The sequence below is a fragment of the Macaca fascicularis genome, chromosome 11, assembly GCF_037993035.2.
Source record: "Macaca fascicularis isolate 582-1 chromosome 11, T2T-MFA8v1.1".
Lineage (NCBI taxonomy): Eukaryota > Metazoa > Chordata > Mammalia > Primates > Cercopithecidae > Macaca > Macaca fascicularis.
This window is the reverse complement of record NC_088385.1, coordinates 8590281-8610877: the sequence shown is the minus strand read 5'-3', so window position 1 is coordinate 8610877 and position 20597 is coordinate 8590281. Positions and strand designations below refer to the sequence as shown.

At 41.6% G+C, this 20597-nt stretch overlaps 1 protein-coding gene and 2 pseudogenes across 7 annotated transcripts in view; 2 read left to right on the top strand and 1 right to left on the bottom strand.

Moving 5' to 3' along the window:
- CD163 (CD163 molecule) overlaps positions 1 to 20597 on the top strand; it is a 168400-nt gene that overhangs the window by 1128 nt on the left and 146675 nt on the right. For all 7 annotated transcript variants that reach the window (XM_074005846.1, XM_065523675.2, XM_074005845.1 and 4 more), the window contains one exon: positions 4515 to 4602. The gene's annotated coding sequence lies outside the window, so the exon portion shown is untranslated. The remainder of the gene's footprint in view (positions 1 to 4514; positions 4603 to 20597) is intronic.
- LOC102136194 (clathrin light chain A pseudogene) lies at positions 12403 to 12878 on the bottom strand (annotated as a pseudogene).
- On the top strand, positions 15884 to 17189 carry LOC102135790 (MKI67 FHA domain-interacting nucleolar phosphoprotein pseudogene; annotated as a pseudogene).

The window sequence follows — 20597 nt, the reverse complement described above, 5'->3', positions numbered from 1 at the left end:
CTGGAGCGCAGTGGCCGGATCTCAGCTCACTGCAAACTCCACCTCCCGGGTTTACACCATTCTCCTGCCTCAGCCTCCCGAGTAACTGGGACTACAGGCGCCCGCCACCTCGCCCGGCTAGTTTTTTGTATTTTTTTAGTAGAGACGGGGTTTCACCGTGTTAGCCAGGATGGTCTCGATCTCCTGACCTCGTGATCCCCCCGTCTCGGCCTTCCAAAGTGCTGGGATTACAGGCTTGAGCCACCGCGCCCGGCCTATTTTATTAATTTTAAAAGCCATAGATTATAAAAATAAAAATTTGCCCTATGAAAATAGAAAGAAAACCTTTAAGATAATAAGTGAAGAACAGAATGGATAATGCCAGAAAAATTGTTGACCTGAGAGACCTAAGTAATTCTCCTAAAATACAGGAAAATGGGAATAATGACAAAGAGTATAAAACAGAAATGGAGGATACACATACAGAAATTTCAATATGCATCCAAGTTATAGAAATATTAAATGGAGTAGAGGACAATCAATAAAAATTATTAACTACAACAGATGAGACATTTTCAGGATTTAGCTAAAACATAAATCCTCATCTAAATTTCAGAGTGGAAAAACACACAATTCTCAAAGGAAATGCAATTATACTGACTTCCAATTTCTCATCACCAACACTAGGAAGAAGAAATTTAAAAGAAAAATCTTTGTCACTTTGGGTAAGCAGGGAGTTCTTGGACATAAGACCAACACCAAAGGATAAACTGATAAGGTAGATATTATGAAAATTAAAAACTTTACTTCTTCAGAAGACCCTTAAAAGATTGAAAAGCAAGCCATAGTCTGGAAGAAAATAATTGCACATCATATATTTGATAATGTTTGTATCTAGAATACATAAAGAACTCTCATAACTCAAAAAGAGTAAATAATAGGCAAAAAGATTTTAAGAGACACTTCCCCAAGGAAGATACTCAGAAAATAAGCACCTGTTTAAAAACTAAAAAAAAAAAAAAAAAAAAGAAAATAAGCACCTGAAATTAACATCACTAGTCATTAGAGAAATGCAAATTAAAACCACAACCAAATACCAATACCCAATGATTAGAATAGCTAAAATAAAAAGACTTTACAATACCACATACTGGCAAGGAGGAGTACCTAAAAATTTCTTATTGTTTAAATGCAAAATGGTACCATGGGGGTTGGAGCCTACGAGTCTAATGAGGTTTTACTTTAATAAAAGTGTTTAATTTTCATTTATTTAATGTGAGATAAAGTTTTACAATCCTTATTTTTCAGGAATTAAGTATGATATACTTGCTTAAGACTTCGAGGGTTCTCGTTCTGGCTAACCTAAATTCCTAATCCAATGCTAAAAATATTCGTGCAAGGGGGAAAGGAAAGGTTGATAATATCCTAAGTGGAGATAGAAAGGCTATTTTTTTTTTTTTTTTTTTTTTTTGAGACGGAGTCTCGCTCTGTCACCCAGGCTGGAGTGCAGTGGCCGGATCTCAGCTCACTGCAAGCTCCTCCTCTCGGGTTCACGCCATTCTCCTGCCTCAGCCTCCCAAGTTGCTGGGACTACAGGCACCCGCCACTTCGCCCGGCTAGTTTTTTGTATTTTTTAGTAGAGACGGGGTTTCACCGTGTTAGCCAGGATGGTCTCGATCTCCTGACCTCATGATCCGCCCGTCTCGGCCTCCCAAAGTCCTGGGATTACAGGCTTGAGCCACCGCGCCCGGCAGAAAGGCTATTTTATTTGTATTCTTGACCTGGCATTTTGTTTTTATGTTGTTGGTGGTTGGCAATATTTTAAGTGATGTGGAGTAAATCAGTCATACATAAAAATATAAACTAAGTAATGCTATGATAGCTACAAATGTTGGTGTAATAAACTATTGTTCTTTGACATTAATAATAATTCATTTAGGTAAAAATCCGGTGAGTGATGGTAGACTTCCTAAGGAAAATAAGATAACTGAAATTGTGGTTGCTTACAGTGATAATTTGTTTCATGTGTGTGATGATGATAATGCTGTGGTACATATATTTAGTAATAACTGCCTTCTACTGGGAGAACAGCTTAAATTTCTCATTTGCTTTATACCCTGCTGCTCATTTGAAATTTTCCTTGGTTCACAGATATTTTAAGTAGCAAACACAGCTCTGAGTGCAGAAAATGAAAGAGTTATTGCCTTGAATTATACTTTTGATGGTGTGAAGAGTAGCTTTTTTCCCCCATCATACTTGTGACCTCTGTGGTTCCTGTGATTTTTTTTTCCTTTCTATGAACTAGAAATACATGATCAGAACAATCTATGGCTGGCACGCCTGTAATCCCAGCACTCTGGGAGGCTGAGGTGGATGGATCACCTGAGGTCAGGAGTTCGACACCAGCCTGGCCAACATGGCAAAACCCTGTCTCTGCTAAAAATACAAAAAGATTAGCCAGGTCTGGTGGTGTGCGCCTGTACTCCCAGCCACTTAGGAGGCTGAGGGAAGAGAATTGCTTGAACCTGGGAGGCGGAGGTTGCAGTGAGCCGAGATCACGCCATTGCACTCCGACCTGGATGACAAGAGTGAAACTCCATCTCAAAAGAAAAAAAAAAAAAAGAACAATTTATTATTGAAATACTGAGTCAGCACCTCCAGCCCTCCCTACCAAGATGGCTTTGTGGCAGGCCAGGTCTCACTAATACAGGCCTCCATAACAACTGTTTCACAGTGGTTAACGATTAAAAGCCAGTGCTCTTATACAAAGGTTGGAATGTAACAAAAGCCCAGCAAGAGTTTTGCCTAGGCCTTTCCTGAACTTTAAAGCATGATTAAACACGTTTATTGGAAGTCTGAAGGAACTCCCCAAACCTCTGTGATTTAGCAGGAGACAAGATAAGGGTAAGTACCCCAGCACCTAGACTCATTTCGACTAAGCAAATTTACTAAGGCTCCAGAGGAAGGTCGTCAGGACTCAGACCTTAGTTACAGATTAAAAGAAGTGAATCACTGGCCGGGCGCCGTGGCTCACGCCTGTAATCCCAGCACTTTGGGAGGCCGAGGCAGGCGGATCACAAAGTCAGGAGATCGAGACCACGGTGAAACCCCGTCTCTACTAAAAATACAAAAAATTAGCCGGGCACGGTGGCAGGCGCCTGTAGTCCCAGCTACGCAGGAGGCTGAGGCAGGAGAATGGCATGAACCCGGGAGGCGGAGTTTGCAGTGAGCCGAGATCGCGCCACTGCACTCCAGCCTGGGCGACAGAGCGAGACTCCATCTCAAAAAAAAAAAAAAAAAAAAAAAGAAGTGAATCACTTATGTCTTTAGATGAATGCACACTTACACATAGACATACAGCTTAGAAGGTATATGAGCTCTGGAAAACTTTGTAATTTTGAGTTGGTCTGGTGATAATTTCCGGGCCTTTTCCCTGTAACCGGTTACAGAGATAAAAACTCTCTTCCTCCCCAGTAAGTCAGCATCTTGTTATTGGGCCATGAGAAATAGCAGCCCGACCCTCAGTTTGGTCCAGGTACTCAGCTTGGTCTCTGTTGTGCCTGGATCACAGTTCAAATTCTTCTTGTATCACCTTTTGTTCTCTCATCATTCCCCAGCTCTGCTTCCTTTCAAAGTTATTAATTCCTAATACATGTTTTGCCACCGCCACTTTGTTTTAGCATCTGCTTCTGAAAAATCCAATCTGCAACACTCCTCTTCAGATGGGTTGAAGCCCAAGGAACAAGCCATGCTCCCAGGGAGCAGGGTTCTCTCTCTAGCCCTGGGGTCACAGTTACTTTACAATTCACTATGCTTCATCCAAATAAACTCTCATTAACACAGAGAAATGGCAATCTTGCATCAACTATCTCTGTAAGGATTCCACAGAGCCTGAAGCCTTACATTGTCTACCAAGGCCATGTAAGGATTTTAGCTGCTGCTCAACTTCAGAAAGGGAAATGCCTTGAAAGTAAAATTGAAGGCGGGGGTAGGATCCATTCAGATACTAAAATATTTCTCACATTCTAGGTTACTTAAAACTATTTTTCTGGTTTCTTCAGTAGAATTTTTAGTACTCTTTAAAGTTATTTTTGAAGTTTGAATGCATATAAAAAACCATACAATTATATTGTTTTCTTCTACACCTTTCATAGATTGAACACACTCATGTAATTGTCATCCAGGTCAAGAAAAAAACATTACTGACATCCCCAATCCCATTTGTACATTCTTTCAGTTACCATCCTCCATCACATAACCAATAGGTAAACATCTAACAATATAGTTTCCAGTGTCCTTTGGAACTCCATATAAATAGAATCATAAAGGGTATAATCCTCTGTTGATTTTTTATTTTATATATTGTTCGTGAGATCCATGTACAATATCATTGGCTATGGTTGTGGTTTCTTCATTCTTGTTACTGTATAGCACTCCATTGTGTGAATAGACTACAGTTTATGTATTCACCTTACTGCTGGTGTTTTCTAGTTTGGCGCTATTATGAATAAAGCTGTTGTGGTTATTTTGTACAGGTCTTTTGATGTATTGTGTCTGGAGCTGGTTCCTTCTGGTGGGTTCGTGGTCTCGCTGACTTCAAGAATGAAGCCTCCGACCTTCATGGTGAGTGTTACAGCTCTTAAAGGTGGCATGGACCCAAAGAGTGAGCAGCAGCAAGATTTATTGTGAAGAGCGAAAGAACAAAGTTTCCACAGCGTCGAAGGGGACCTGAGCGGGTTGCCACTGCTGGCTGGGGTGGCCAGCTTTTATTCCTTTATTTGTCCCCACCCATGTCCTGCTGATTGGTCCATTTTACAAACCGCTAGCTCGCTACAGACTGCTGATTGGCACATTTTACAATCCTCTTGTAAGACAGAAAATTTCTCCAAGTCCCTACTCCACCCAGGATGTCCAGCTGGCTTCACCTCTCAGTATTAGTTATACTCCCTCAAGCCTGAGAGATGTATTTGCTCCACATCCTTACCAACACTTGGAATTTTCAGGTATTTTTCATTTTAGCCATTATGGTGGGATGTAGTTGTATCACATTTGAGTTTTCTTTGGTGATTAATTAAATTGAGCAATTTTCAAATGCTCTTTGGTTATTGGAAAATCACTTTTTGTGACGCATCTGTTCAAGTATCTTGCTCATTTCTTTCTAAGTTGTTTTATCTTTTTTAATTACCTGTAGGAATCGTTTATATATTCTGGATATAAGCCCTTCATAGACATCTGAACTGCAAAACTTCTCCCTTTACGAGAGATACCTTTAAAACTTTTTTAGTAGTGCTTTTTAATGAACAGAAATTCTTAATGTAGACTGGGCACGGTGGCTCATTCCTGTAATTCCAGCACTTTGGGAGGCCAAGGTGGGTGGATCACCTGAGGTCAGGAGTTTAAAACCAGCCTTGCCAACGTGGTGAAACCCTGTCTCTACTAAAAATACTAAAGTTAGCTGGGCGTAGGGGCAGATGCCTGTAATCCCAGCTATTCGGGAGGCTGAGGCAGGAGAATCACTTGAACCCCGGGAGTGAGGAGCGGAGGTTGCAGTGAGCCAAGATTGTGCCTTTGCACTCCAGCCTGGACTCCATCTCAAAATACATAAATGAGTAAAAGAAATTCTTAATGTTAATATTGTTGGAACTTGTGTTTATTTCCTGTGGTATATGTATACTAGTTAAGAAAACTACTTACTCCAATGTCATGAAGATGTTCTATGTTTTCTTCTGAAAAGTTTATTGCTTTATCTCTTTATGTACTTTATATTAAAGTATACTACAGTAAAATATACCCTTTTAGTGTATTAGTTCTGCAAATGTTGACAAAGGGATATAGTCATGTAATCACCACCATAATTAATATACAGAAAAGTTAAATTACAACAAAAAATTTCCCTCTGTCCCTTTGTGATTAACTTCTCCTTTGCCAAACCCTATGCTTTCTATTCCTATAGTTTTGTCTTTTCCAGAATGTCATTCAGTGAATTCATGCAGTATGGAAACTTTTGTGTCTTGCTTCATTCACTTAGCACAATGCATTTGCGATTCATCCCTGTTGTAGCATGTATAGGTAGTTCTTCCTTTTTATTGCTGAACAGTGTTTCATTGTTTGGATGTTCTGCAACTTGTTAATCCATTAACTAGTTGAGAGACATTTGGGTTCTTCTGGTTTGGGTAGTTACATATAAGGTCACTATAAACAATCATGTACAGGTTTTTGTGTAAACATTTCATTATGGTAATATGTAGGAGTAGGGTCTCTAAGTTATGTGGTACATTTATGTTTACCTTTATAAGAAACCACCAAATTGTTTTCCAAACGTTGGTACTATTTTGCATTTAAACAATAAGAAATTTTAGTTACTCCTCCTTCTTGCCAACGTGTGGTATTGTAAAGTCTTTTTATTTTAGCTATTCTAATCTTTGTGTATTGGTATTTGGTTGTGGTTTTAACTTGCATTTCTCTAATGACTAATGGTGTTAATTTCAGGTGCTTATTTTCCATCTGAATATCTTCCCTGGGGAAGTGTCTGTTCAAACTTTTCTGCCTATTGTTTACTCTTTAAAATTGAGTTATGAGAGTTCTTTATGTATTCTAGATACAAACTTATTATTAAATATATGATGTGCAATTATTTTCTCCCAGCCTATGGCTTGACTTTTCAATCTTGTATAAGCCATATCAGGCTTATACAGTGAATCTTAGGGAACCAATAGATATTGTGTTTTGGACTATTCCTATGTAACTGAATAATTCTTTTTTCCTGAATATGTTACAACATGTGAAACTCTTCTAAATCTGAGTAAAATAAGAATATAGACTTCTGTAAGAGAAAAAATCAGAAAAAACTTTGATATAAAATTGAGTCTCCTCTTTTTGTGGGATCAAACATAGTAGTATTAAGGTATGTTTGTGAATAGCACAGGTATAGTAATACCAGGGCTAAAACTAGAAGAGAAAGTAGTAAGAGCACAGCTGTAATTAATACAGGTCAAATAAATATAAATTTTTGATGTTGGATATAGTTTGTGGTTGAATATTAATAATTGTTATAATAACATTAGTAGCATCTAACATTGATGAAATACTTGCTAAATGTAATGAGAAAATGGTTTGATCTATAGAGGCTCCTGCCTAGGCTAAATTTCCAGCTAAAAGTGCTGTTTTAAAGCTTTAAAATGATTTCACGTCTATAGTTTGCTACGTGAGTGACTATGGAATATATGGAATATATTTTGATGTGATAAGAAAATGTATTGTAATTTCCCTTCCCTGCAAGAGTGTTATGTCACACCTCATCAGACCACATATGTGAGTAATTGACCTTAACTACTAGACTCCAAAATACATATAAACCTGAGATTTTGAGAGACACTTTGACAGCTCAGACTGTGGCAAAGCCCCAGACAGGTGGGTAGACTGGTCACCCTGTTTACCAGCAGCTTAGACTATTGCAGGAGGAGGAATGATAGGGGCAGAAATCAGAAACCTATTATGTATTCCTGCGAATACTTTTTCTGGGGCCCCAATTATTAATGGAATTAATAAATTACTGAAACCATTGATTATAATAGGTAAAACCAAAAAAATTATTGCAAATGTATAGGCAGCAATGGTAACGTGACAGATTTGATCATCTCCTAACACATAGCTCCTGGTGGACCAAATTCAGTAGGGATACGTCCTGCACATGTACCCTAGAACTTCAAATAACAATACAAATTTTAAAAAGCCCACAAGCTACAAAAACAAAAAAACAAACAAAGAAGATGGAGGGCAGTCCCCACTATTCTGGCTTAGGCACCAAATTATAATGTGTCAGTGTTTTTGTGGTTTGTTGAGAATAATCAACAATTAACGAACATAGGGAGAAGCAAGGTAAAAATGGCTGAGTGAGCATTAGTCTGTAAATCTGAAGACAGAGATGGGTGGGCAAATGAGAGGAACTGGTTAAGTTGATCTCTAAGAGTTAAACTGATAAATTCTACATACAGTAGGGTGAGGTCAGATCTTTCTGGTTTTTTTTTTTTTTTTTTTTTTGAGATGGAGTTTCGCTCTGTTGCCTGGGCTGGAGTGCAGTGGCTCCATCTCGGCTCACTGCAACCTCTGACTCCCAGGTTCAAGCAATTCTCCTGCCTCAGCCTCCTGAGTAGCTGGAACTACAGGTGTGCACCACCATGCCTGGTTAATTTTTGTATTTTTAGTAGAGATGGGGTTTCACCATGTTGGCCAGGATGGTCTCAATCTCTTGACCTCATGATCTGCCCTCCTCTGCCTCCCAAAGTGCTGGGATTACAGGCATGAGCCACTGTGCTCGGCCCTCTGATTAGTTTCAAAGATTTCTTGATTTTTGCCTTAATTTTATTGTTTACCCAGAAATTGTTCTGGAGCTAGTTGTTTAATTTCCATTGAATTGTATGGTTTTGAGTAATTTTGTTAGCATTGATTCTATTTTTGTTGCACTGTGGTTTGAGAGTGTGGTTGGTATGATTTTTAGTTTTTTTTGGTATTTGCTGAGGGTGTTTTGTGTCCAATTGTGTGGTCAATTTTAGAATGTGTCACATGCACAGACAAGAAGAACGTATATTCTGTTGTTTTTGGGTGGGGAATTCTGTAGACATCTATCAGGGCCATTTTGTCAAGTGTTGAGTTAAGGTCCAAAATGTCTTTGTTGTTCTTCTGCCTCAATGATCTGTCTAATACTGTTAGTGGGGTGTTACATTCTACCACTATCATTGTGTGGTTATCTAAATCTTTTCATAGGTCTCTAAGAACTTGCTTTATTAATCTGGGTGGTCCTGTGTTGGGTGTGTATGTATTTAATAGGTCTTCTTGTTGAATTGAGACCTTTACCATTATTTAATTCTCTTCTGTGTCTTTTCAGATCATTGTTAGTTTAAAGTCTGTTTTGTGTGAAATTAGAATAGCAACTCCTATTTTCCATTTTCCATTTGCTTAATAGATTTTTCTCTATCCCTTTACTCTGGGCCTATAGGTGTCATTGCATGTGACATGGGTCTCTTGAAGAGAGCATACAATTGGGTTTTGCCTCTTTATCTAACTTGCCACTCTGTGCCTTTAAATTGGGGCATTTAGCCTGTTTACATTCAAGGTTAGCTCTCATATGTGTGGATTTGATCCTGTCATCATGTTGTTAGCTGGTAATGATGCAGGCTTGTTTGTGTGCCTGCTTTATAGTGTCACTGGTATACGTGCTTAAATTTTGGAGTTTTTTGGGGGGTACTGGCTGGTAACAGTCTTTCCTTTCCATATTTAGCACTTTCTTGGGAAACCGTTGTAAGGCAGGTCTGGTGGTAACAGTTTCTGTTAGCATTTGCTTGTCTGAAAAGGATCCTATTGCTCCTTTGTTTGTAAAACTTTGGCTGAATATGAAATTCTTGGTTAAATTTTTTTTCTTTAAAAATGCTGAATATAGGCTCTAATCTCTTCTAGCTTGTAGGATTTCTGTTGAAATGTCTGCTATTTGCCTGATGGGGTTCTCTTTGTAGGTGAAATGTCCCTTCTCTCTAGCTGCCTTTAACGTTTTTCTTTCATTTTGTCCTTGGAAAATCTGATGACTATGTGTCTTGGGAATGATTTTCTTGTGTAGTATTTTGCATGGCTTCCCTGTCCCTGCACTTCCTGAATTTGAATGTTGGCCTTTCTAGTGAGTTGGCAAAAATTTTCATGGACAATATCCTGAAATATGTTTTTCAAGTTGCTTAGTTTCTCTTTCTGTCTCTCAGGCACACCAATGAGTCATACACTGGGTCTCTTTACATAAGCCTGTATTTCTCAGAGGGTTTTGTTCATTCTTCTTTATTGTTTTTCTTTATTTTCTCTGACTTATTTCAGAGAGCCAGTCTTCAAGCTCTGAAATTATTTTTTTAACTTTGTCAATTCTGCTGTTGATACTTATGATTACATCATGAAATATTTGTGGAGTATTTTTCAGCTCTCTCAGATAATTTTAGTTCTTTTTTTCAATGGCCATTTCATCTATTTTCTCCTATATTGCTCTGTAATCCTTAGATTTCTTGGATTGGATTTTTACTTTCTCATGTATATTAATAATCTTCATTTTTATCCATATTTTGAATTCTGTCTGTCACTTCAGCCATCTTAGTCTGGTTAGGAACCATTGCTGTGAAACTAGTGTGGTCATTCGGAAGTAAGAAGACACTCTGGTTTTTTGAGTTGCCATAGTTCTTGCACTGGTTCTTTCTCATCTTTGTTGCCTGATGTTCCTTCAAACTTTGAAGTTGCTAACTTTTGGGTAGGTTTTTTTTTCTTTTATTCTTTTTATGTCCTTGGGGATTTGATTGTGATATAAGGTGGGTTCAGGCAACTGGCTTTGTTTCTGGAAGATTTTAGGGGTCCAAGGCTCAGCTCAGGACTTCTGGACTGGACTGTGGTGCTCTAACTCTGAGCAGCTGGTATCAACCCCTTGCTTTCTTTTGTAGCTCCCGAATGTTAGAAGCCTGCTATATTGGAGGGACCAATTTGTTCCTGGACCACTGGTCACAACACTGTGATGGATGGTACCAGCTACAGCACTTTGTAGCATGGTAGCAGTGGGATTCATCCTCACTTGCATATGCCAGCAACAGCAGCAGTGCAGTAGGCTGCATGCTCATCAGCTGTAGTAGGGTGCTGGTGGGTGCAGATATGCCAGTCACTGTACAGGCAGTCACAGCTTTGGTGGTGGCTGTATGGCATGGGGGGTAGGGGACCCCACTGGTGCCCACGCACACATTTGCACTGGCAGTAGTGTTGGCAGAGCACTGGTTGGCATGGGCTTGTGTACATCCTCTGTATGCACATTAACATGGGCAGCATCTGCCACTGAGTTGGGGACAGGTCTGCTGGTCTCCCTCGGTAGTTTTCTGCCAGTGGCAGTGTTGGCATGGGGGAATGGTGCTGGTGGGTGCAAGTCTGGTGGTTTCTGTGCCTGTGAATGCTGTTTTCCAATGGTAACAGCGGCACAGCAGGGTGTTGAAGGTGTGCAGTGTACTCATGCTGGCAGCTGTGGCATGTCAGGGTGCATGCCCACATAGGAACTGACAGGGAAGTGGAGGCAAGTTCTGCCCACAAGCACATGCGCCAGCAAAGCAATGTACTACACTTTCTTTATTTAATCTGTCGTTGACTACCATTGATGAGCACCTGAGTTGATTCTTTGTCTTTACTACTGTGAATAGCACAGGGATGAATATACCAGCGCATGTGTCTTTTTGGTAAAATTATATATATATATATATATATATTTTTTTTTTTTTTTTTTTTTTGAGGTGGAGTCTCACTCTGTCATCCAGGCTGGAGTGCAGTGGCGCAATCTCAGCTCACTGCAAGCTCCGCCTCCCAGGTTCACGCCATTCTCCTGCCTCAGCCTCCTGCGTAGCTGGGACTACAGGCACCCGTCACCATGCCCAGCTAATTTTTTTGTATGTTTAGTGGAGACGGAGCTTCACCGTGTTAGCCAGGATGGTGTGAGTATATATACAGTAACAGGATTGCTGAGTCACATGGTAGCTCTGTTTTAAGTTTTTTGAGAAATCTCCAGACTGCTTTCCAGAGTGGATGAATTTACATTCCCACCAGCAGTGCATAAGCATTCCCTTTCTCCACAATGCCACCAGCATCTGTTGGTTATTGACCTTTTAATAATGACCATTCTGACTCATGTGATAGTATCTATTGTGGTTTTGATTTGCATTTATCTGAAAATTAATGATGCTGAGTATTTTTTTTTTTTTTTTTTTTTTTTTTTTTGAGGCAGAGTCTCGCTCTGTAGCCCGGGCTGGAGTGCAGTGGCCGGATCTCAGCTCGCTGCAAGCTCCGCCTCCCAGGTTTACGCCATTCTCCTGCCTCAGCCTCCCGAGTAGCTGGGACTACAGGCACCCGCCACCTCGCCCGGCTAGTTTTTTGTATTGTTTAGTAGAGACGGGGTTTCACGGTGTTCGCCAGGATGGTCTCGATCTCCTGACCTCGTGATCCACCTGTCTCGGCCTCCCAAAGTGCTGGGATTACAGGCTTGAGCCACCGCGCCCGGCCGATGCTGAGTATTTTTAATAGGTTTGTTGGTCACTTGTATGATTTCTTTTGGGAAGTGTCACATCCTTTGCCTGTTTTGTTTTTTTTTAAATAGTTTGAAACAGAAATTTATTCTCAAAATAATGCACAAAAGCACAGGTTGAGGCTACTGTTGAGATACTTCCCTCCCTTCTTCTTCGTACTCCCGCTACTCTCGGAATGCCGGGTAGAACACAGTTGAAGAAAACATGCAATCATGAAAAATGATCAGCTCTAAAGACAAAAAGATTTGGTCCAAAAGAACTCAACATAATTAATCCAATGACTATGAAGAGCTTCGCTGATTTGGATTAAGATCTTGCAGATGTAGTGTATCCACAGGGTGGCTCCTCAGTGCACCAGCAGGGCCTGCTTGAGGGAGATGAGGACTGAGTGCCTGTGTGAGATGTCTTTGGCCTGCTTTCTGAACTTGAGGTTAAAGTTACACAGACAGGCCACACATTCCTACTCAGTGCCTGGGAACAACTGGTCAATGTCATTTACAAAGGCTTCTTCTGCTGCCCTGTTTGTTTTCATTTTCTGTAGCTGCTCCTCCTATCTTGCATATCACACCTCTAACTTCTTTATTGCCTTTTCTTTCCACTCTGCTTCATGCTCCTGAGAATTGGCATCAAGGGCTTCCAAGTGTTCCGTTTGCTTTTCTCTCCGTTTATGGATACTTTCAGGCTCTGCAATCTATCCACTTGTGAAATACTGCACAACTGTCTGTTGGATCATTACTTTCCTGGTAGTATTTGCCATTCATTACTCCATCGAGCATCTGGACCCCCAGGCAGCTTGCCATGTGGCTGGGGCCTGGGGGCACCACCGTCCAGGATGGTGAAGTCCTCGTCATTCTTTTTTTTTTTTTTTGAGACAAAGTTTTGCTCTTGTTACCCAGGCTGGAGTGCAATGGCATGGTCTCAGCTTACTGCAATCTCTGCCACCTGTGTTCAAGTGATTCTCCTTTCTCAGCCTCCTAAGTAGCTGGGAATACAGGAGTGCTCCACTACATCCAGCTAATTTTTTTGTGTATTTTTAGCAGAGACGGGGTTTCACCATTTTGGCCAGGCTAGTCTTGAACTCCTGACCTCAGGTGATCTGCCCACCTTGGCCTCACAAAGTGCTGGGATTACAGGCATGAGCCACTGTATCTGGCTGGCCTCGTCATTCTTTTTCTTTTTCTTTTTTTGAGACAGAATTTTACTCTTGTTGCCCAGGCTGGAGTGCCGTTGCATGATCTTGGCTCACGGCAGCCTCCACCTCCCAGGTTCAAGCAATTCTTCTGCCTCAGCCTCCTGAGTAGCAGGGATTATAGGCACCCACCACCTCACCCAGCTAATTTTTCTTTTGTATTTTTAGTAGGGATGGGGTTTCACCATGTTGGCCAGGCTGTTCTCAAACTCCTGGCCTCAGGTGATCCACCTGCCTCGGCCTCCCGAAGTGCTGGAATTTCAGGTGTGAGCCACCATGCCTGGCCCAGCCTTGTCATTCTTGATGCCTGCAATTTCACTCTCCTGCTGTGCCAAGAAGGCTGTGGCCAGATCTTCTTCACTGGCGCTGGCCACTCCGTTCCCCACTGTCGGACTGCCAGGGGTGCAGCAGGTCACCAAACTCAGCCAGGGTGGTTTGATCCAGCTCAGCCAGGGCAGTCAATTCAATGGCACAGACACAAATGGTGAGAGACAAACCAACCAGCCCATGGACACCATACCTGGCAGCCACCACTGTGGTGGCAACGGGGAGAGGAGGACAAGTGAGAGGAGGGAGAAGACCTCTGCCTGTTTTTTAATGGGATTGTTTTTGGCTTGTTGATTTAAGTTCCCTGTTTTCTGGATGTCATGTCTTTGTCAGACAGAGTTTGCAGATATCTTCTCCCATTCTGAACATTGTCTATTTGCTCTTGTGAGAAACACATTCACCCATCCAAACCCAAAGAAGAGACATGAACAGTGGAAGTGAGACTTTTTATTTTTTAAGATGGAGTCTTGCTCTGTTGCCAAGGCTGGAGTGCAGTGGTATGACCTTGGCTCACTGCAGCCTCCACCTCCTGGGTTTAAGCAATTCTCCTGCCTCAACCTCCTGAGTAGTTGGGATTACAGGCACATGCCACAATATCTGGCTAATTTTTGGGTATTTTTAGTAGACATGAGGTTTCACCATATTGGCCAGGCTGGTCTTGAACTCCTGACCTCAAGTGATCTGCCCACCTTGGCCTCCCAAAGTGCTGGGATTACAGGCATGAGCCACTGCACCAGGTGGGAGTGAAACTTTTAATAGCAGTCTTGCAAGATCAGGTATCTGGTAGGCAGGCACACCCAGGGCAGTTACAGCAGGCAATTTGTTTCCTAGCACACAAGTCCTTCCCCCAGTTCCTCATTAGTCGAGTACTATTGGGTTACAATCTTCCCAGATGTCACCTAAGTTTCACTATCTCCTTATAGGGTCATACCCTGGTCCCCTTCCTTGCTTAAGTTTTGATTTCCGAATAACAAAACTTTATTCCCTTTTATGGGCTAACCTTCCTCTACCTTCTGTTTGCTTATTATGACTTCCTTCATGCATAAGCAGTGCAGTTTGTCACATCCACAGGCTGACTGCGAGTACTTAGATCTATCATGCCTTGAAAATGGACCATTAGGCCAGGCGCGGTGGCTCAAGCCTGTAATCCCAGCACTTTGGGAGGCCGAGACGGGCGGATCACGAGGTCAGGAGATCGAGACCATCCTGGCTAACACGGTGAAACCCCGTCTCTACCAAAAAATACAAAAAACTAGCCGGGTGAGGTGGCGGCGCCTGTAGTCCCAGCTACTCGGGAGGCTGAGGCAGGAGAATGGCGTGAACCCGGGAGGCGGAGCTTGCAGTGAGCTGGATCTCACTCCAGCCCGGGCGGCAGAGCGAGACTCTGTCTCAAAAAAAAAAAAAAAAAAAAAAGAAAATGGACCATTAAAATGTTTTCTTACAAGTTCCCTTTTCTTTTCTTCTCTTTCTCTGTCTCTCTTTCTCTCCTTCTTCCTTCCTTCTTTCTTCTTTCTTATCTTTTGGTCTTATTTTTACTTTAATCTTTAGGTACTTTGGTCCTCAAATCATTTTAGGACTACTTTACTTTCTTTTTCATAGTCTGGTTAAGTGTCTAACAACAGTAAGTTATTTTGCTGATAGGTCATGGGCATTTGTTTGTTAATAGCTGTTCCAATTAACCTTTGTGCTAGTCCCCTTAAACAAGGGATAATGTAGCATCCCACTGCTGTTAATGCCCCTGCTACAATTATTAGAGATATAAGAACTGAAGCTACCACACCTTTCCATTTCCCAAACCAACCTTCTAGCCAACCAGTAAATCGATCATCAATTCCAGCATTTTCTTCCAGTTGGCAAGAGTTTTCAGTCCTTGTAATGCTTTTGCGATAGTTCAATCTGGGGCAGTATTCTTGGGAATGAAAATACATTTCCCACCCAGCATAACACATAATGCCCCCTTTATCTGCTAGTATCATGTCTAGTTCAAGCCTCTTTTCCCAGGCCATTCAGCCGGTGGCATGTAACTGGCTAGCCACCCCTTTGAGGATGTCCCAAGTATAATTGATGAATCTCTGTTGATAATAATAAATAGAATTAATCCAATCTACATTTTTATTAATAGTTGATCATGAGAAGAGTGTTGACTGAAACCCAGCAGCTGTTTGATTTCAGGCCTTAAATTCATTAAGCACCTCCTCTAGGGACTCCTATTAAGTCAACATATATATTATGATAAGAAAAATTTGTCAGGGAGCTGAGAACCTGACATTTCCAGGAGTGCCTCATGGATTTAGTGATGGCCACTTTTGGCATGGCAGCATTTTCTGTCCCAGCTGGGCCAATCCTGTCACTTAACCCACAGGAAGATGTCGAGTTTCAAAAGGAGGTGGTACAGGTTCGCAAGCGCACAACCCAGCAAAAAGAACAAGAACAACTTACTCCTGCAGTCGTCTTTGTGTGCCACCCACTTAATGAAACCCAGATCTTTTCGTATTTCTCCTAGTTTGGCACTGTTACATGGTTCAGACTGTTCAGAAGTAAAAGGACTGGAAATAGCAAAGGCTCTGCATCTGTGAAGTTTGAGTTTGAGGATGTTGCCAAGATGGTTGCTGAAACAATGAACAACTACCTGTTTGGTGAAAGACTCGTGGAGTGTCATTATATGCCACCTGAAAAAGTACATAAAGAAATCTTTAGGCCAGGCGCGGTGGCTCAAGCCTGTAATCCCAGCACTTTGGGAGGCCGAGACGGGCGGATCACGAGGTCAGGAGATCGAGACCATCCTGGCTAACACAATGAAACCCCGTCTCCACTAAAAATACAAAAAAATTTGCCAGGCGTGGTGGCGGCGCCTGTAGTCCCAGCTACTCGGGAGGCTGAGGCAGGAGAATGGCGGGAACCCGGGAGGCGGAGCTTGCAGTGAGCCGAGATCGCGCCACTGCACTCCAGCCTGGGCGACAGAGCGAGACTCCGCCTCAAAAAAAAAAAAAAAAAAAAAAAAAATCTTTAAAGACTGGAATGTTCCATTTAAGCAGCCATCATATCCATCAGTGAAATGGTATAATCAGAATTGGACACTAACAAAAGCTACGGATGGAGGAATGATTTAAAAAGAAAGAAAGATTACTCAGAAAGAAATGAACTAAAAAGGAATTGATTATGATTTTCCTTCTTTGGTTTTACAGAAAACAGAAAGTATTTTAAAAACTAATCATCAGACATCTACAAAAGGTCAGGTTTTATGAAAGAAGAGAAAGGTTTTAGGCATTCTTGACACTTCTGAGAAGACTGTGGATAGCCAGGGCCCCATACCAGTTTTTACACCAACATTTTTGGAGAGACAAAAATTTGAAGTGGCTGAAATGAATGATGATGATAAAGATAATGAAATAGTTTTCAAACAGCTCATATCTTGTATAAAAGAAGAAATACAAGAGACTCAGACACCTACACATTCATGGAAAAAAGAAGAAAAAGCAATGAGTGATTTTCAATGTATTATATGTAATATTTCTTCTGAAAAATATAATATTTTTATGAGAAAAAAAGAATTGTCAAGTCTCTCTAGTTTCAATGGCCTTGTGTATTTTCAGGTATTTTATGGAATGCCAGGGTGAAGGGAATGGCCAACTGAACTAAAGCCCCAGTCCTGGTCCAATTAGATGGTAACAGGTTACCAAGGTTCCTGTTCCCATAATACCATCAGACATCAGCCCAGGGTATGTAAGAGCTGAGTAATTGCCATTGCCTGACTTACCAGTGATGTTTAGGATGTGGGTACAAGTCAAGAGTTCTCCTACAGGCTTAATGAACTCTGCCCCTGCCTAAAGAGGCAAGAGGAGTGGTTGATATTCCCTATAGAGAAGGAGAGGATTGCTCTGGAATCTGATCTCCACAATGTCAGAAAGATCAATGACAGACTCCTATGAACCTCATTTCCCCATGCATTCTTGTCCTGGTATGGAGCCTGAAGGGGTGGCCTACCCCTCCACACCTGTGGGCGTTTCTCGTTAGGTGGAACGAGAGACTTGAGAAAAGAAATGAGACACAGAGACAAAGTATAAAGAAAAAGTGGGCCCAGGGGACCGGCGCTCAGCATACAGAGGACCCACGCCACATCAGCCACACCAGTGTCTGAGTTCCCTCAGTATTTATTGATAATTATCTTTACCATCTTAAAGATAAGGGAGTGGCAGGACAATAGGATCATTTTAGGGAGAAAATTAGCAGTAAGACATATGGATAAAGATCTCTGTGACATGAATAAGTTCAAAGGAAAATGCTGTGCCTTGATACGCATATGCAAACATCTCCATAAACCTCTTAGCAGCATTACAGCCAGCAAGTCCCGCCAGCAAGTCCCACCAGCAAGTCTCACCTTATGTCATAAGGTGGTTTTCTCCTATCTCAGTAAACAGAGCATACAATCGGGTTTTACACCGAGGTGTTCCATTGCCCAGGGACGGGCAGGATTTTTAACCAGCAAGCTGCCTTCAGGCACTTGTTTAACAAAGACACGTCCTGCACAGCCCAAAATCCATTAAACCTTGAGTCACCACAGCACATGTCTCTTGCAAGGACAAGGTTGGGGGTAGGGTCACAGATTAACAGCATCTCAAATACAGAACAAAATGGAGTCTCTTATGTCTACTTCTTTCTATATAGACACAGTAACAGGCTGATCTTTCTTTCTTTTCCCCACAGGAGCCAACATGCAACACATTTCTTCAGGATCAATATCCCAGGCTAGGGGAAACAGAAACACCTGTGCCTGAGGTCCTCCCACAGCACACATGTAGTAGATGCTCTTGTTGAGTGTCTATACCAAAAATTTGAGCCATTTGACCCAGGCATTCACATCTCTGTTCTCTGTCTCAATTTCTAAGATTTGCTTAGATTTTCTTACAAGTCTCAAATTCTTAGGTTTCTAAGGAATCCTTTACTTCAATTATTTCTACTCTTTTAGGGTCATTATTTGGTGGATTAAAGTGTTTGTTAGGGTCTGGGGTTGGAGTAGTCCCAGGCAAATGGGGTTGGTCAAGTTCTCGATCAGTTTGAGAACAAATCACCCTATGGCGTCTTTTCTTGTGATGTCTGCCCCTAACCATATACTCGAGACAGTACGTTTGGTTCTTGGTCTAGAATGGCTGGATTGTCAATGGTGATAAGTGTAGGATTTCATTCTATATTCCAGCAGTTATTTGGTGGGGAGCCCTTGGACAGATGTAGTTTATTCTTCAAGGGTCTCCAGCTCAGTGTTACCCACCTCATGTTTATTGTCCAACCATGAAATTTGGTAGTCCATCATACATCATTCCAGCTGGGGCAGGGTGATGCCCTGTCATAAGCTATATCTTGTTCAGAACAAATATATTTATCCACCTGCAAGAGCTGTCTCTGGTTTTCTAAATTCCCATGAGATAAAACCTGGCAGGCATCAAATCTTATAGTGTGGGGTGCTACTGTCTTGGTCACATTAACCACTAACCTGATTGGGTATGGAGGGGTCCCCTGCCAATTTCCATTTTGACTTTCTGCTCTTTGTATAGTAACCCATCCCAGCCATATTGACTTCCAGAGATAAGGCCAGCTCATGTTTTCTTTTTAGGTTTTTCTCAGAGTTAACTTTAAGGTTTCCTTGGGTGACCCATGCACTTTGCATTGGTTTTCTTTTCTTCTTCTTCTTCTTCTTTTTTTTTTTTTTTAAGTGGGGCCTTGCTCTGTTGTTCAGGCTGGAGTGCAGTGGTGTGATCTTGGCTCCCTGCAAACTTCACCTCCCAGGTTCAAGTGATTCTTCTACCTCAACCTCCTGAATAGCTGAAATTATAGGCATACACCACCATGCCGGCTAATTTTTATATTTTCAATAGAGACAGGGTTTCACCATGTTGGCCAGGCTGGTCTCAAACTCCTGACCTCAAGTGATCCACCCACCTCGGCCTACCAAAGTGCTGAGATTACATGTATGAGTCACCCTGCCCTGCCTCCCATTTTTTTTTTTTTTTTAATCTCCCTTCTGTTTTTTGTTAGTTTGTTTGTTTTTACCAGTTCCTTGACTTGAGTAAAGTGAGTCCACTTTTGTTCAGCTGTTTGCATATCTGTTTTCATGGTCAGGAGCACTTGATAGGGACTCTCCCAACTTGGGTGGATCTTGTCTTTTTTTCAAGTCTTAATTAGCACTGTGTCACCAGCCTGGGAGTGGTGAGTCATGAACTCAAGAGGTGGAGTTTCAGTCAGAAGTCCTTTTAACCTAAGGGATGACAGGATGGAGAGTATGGCCAGTATATAATTCCTTAAGAATTGGTCCCTGGTTTCCCTAGTAGGAAGATCTGTAGCTCTGTCCAAACAAGGGAACCCATATAATAACTCATAGGGAGACAATCCCAAGTATTTTCTTGGGGCTGTCCTAATCCTAAGGAGTGCTATTGGGAGATATTTGCTCCAAGGCATTTTCGTTTCTAAGATTAGTTTGGTAATATGCTTTTTGAAAGTTTGATTCATTCCCTCTACCTTTCCAGAGGAAGGGAGATGCCAAGGGGTGTGATAATCCCATCTAATGTGTAAACCTTCCATAATTCCCCTTAGCATCCTTGAGGTAAAGTGGTTTCTATTGTCCAAATCAGTATTTTCCACCAGGCCAAATCTAGGTAAACTCTGTTCTAATATTATTTTTACCACATTCCAAGCAGTGGCTGTCAGAAAGGGAAAGGCTTCCACCCAGCTGGAAAGGTGATCTATGATCACCAACAAATACTTTAGTCTTCCTACCTTGGACATTTCTGTGAAATCTACTTGAATGCTCTGAAATGGTCTTAGTCCAGGAGGTCTTCCTCCAAAGGCCTGTTTTCTAATCACCTTTTTGTTTATTCTTTGACAAGTTACACAGCTTCTACATAGTTGTTTAGTGAGGGTGTAAATCTCTATACATCCATAATTCTTAAGCATTACATCACACAGAGCCTGGGGTCCCCAGTGACTCCGTTTGTGTAACATAGACATTAGTTCTCTCATCTGGGGTTTACTTA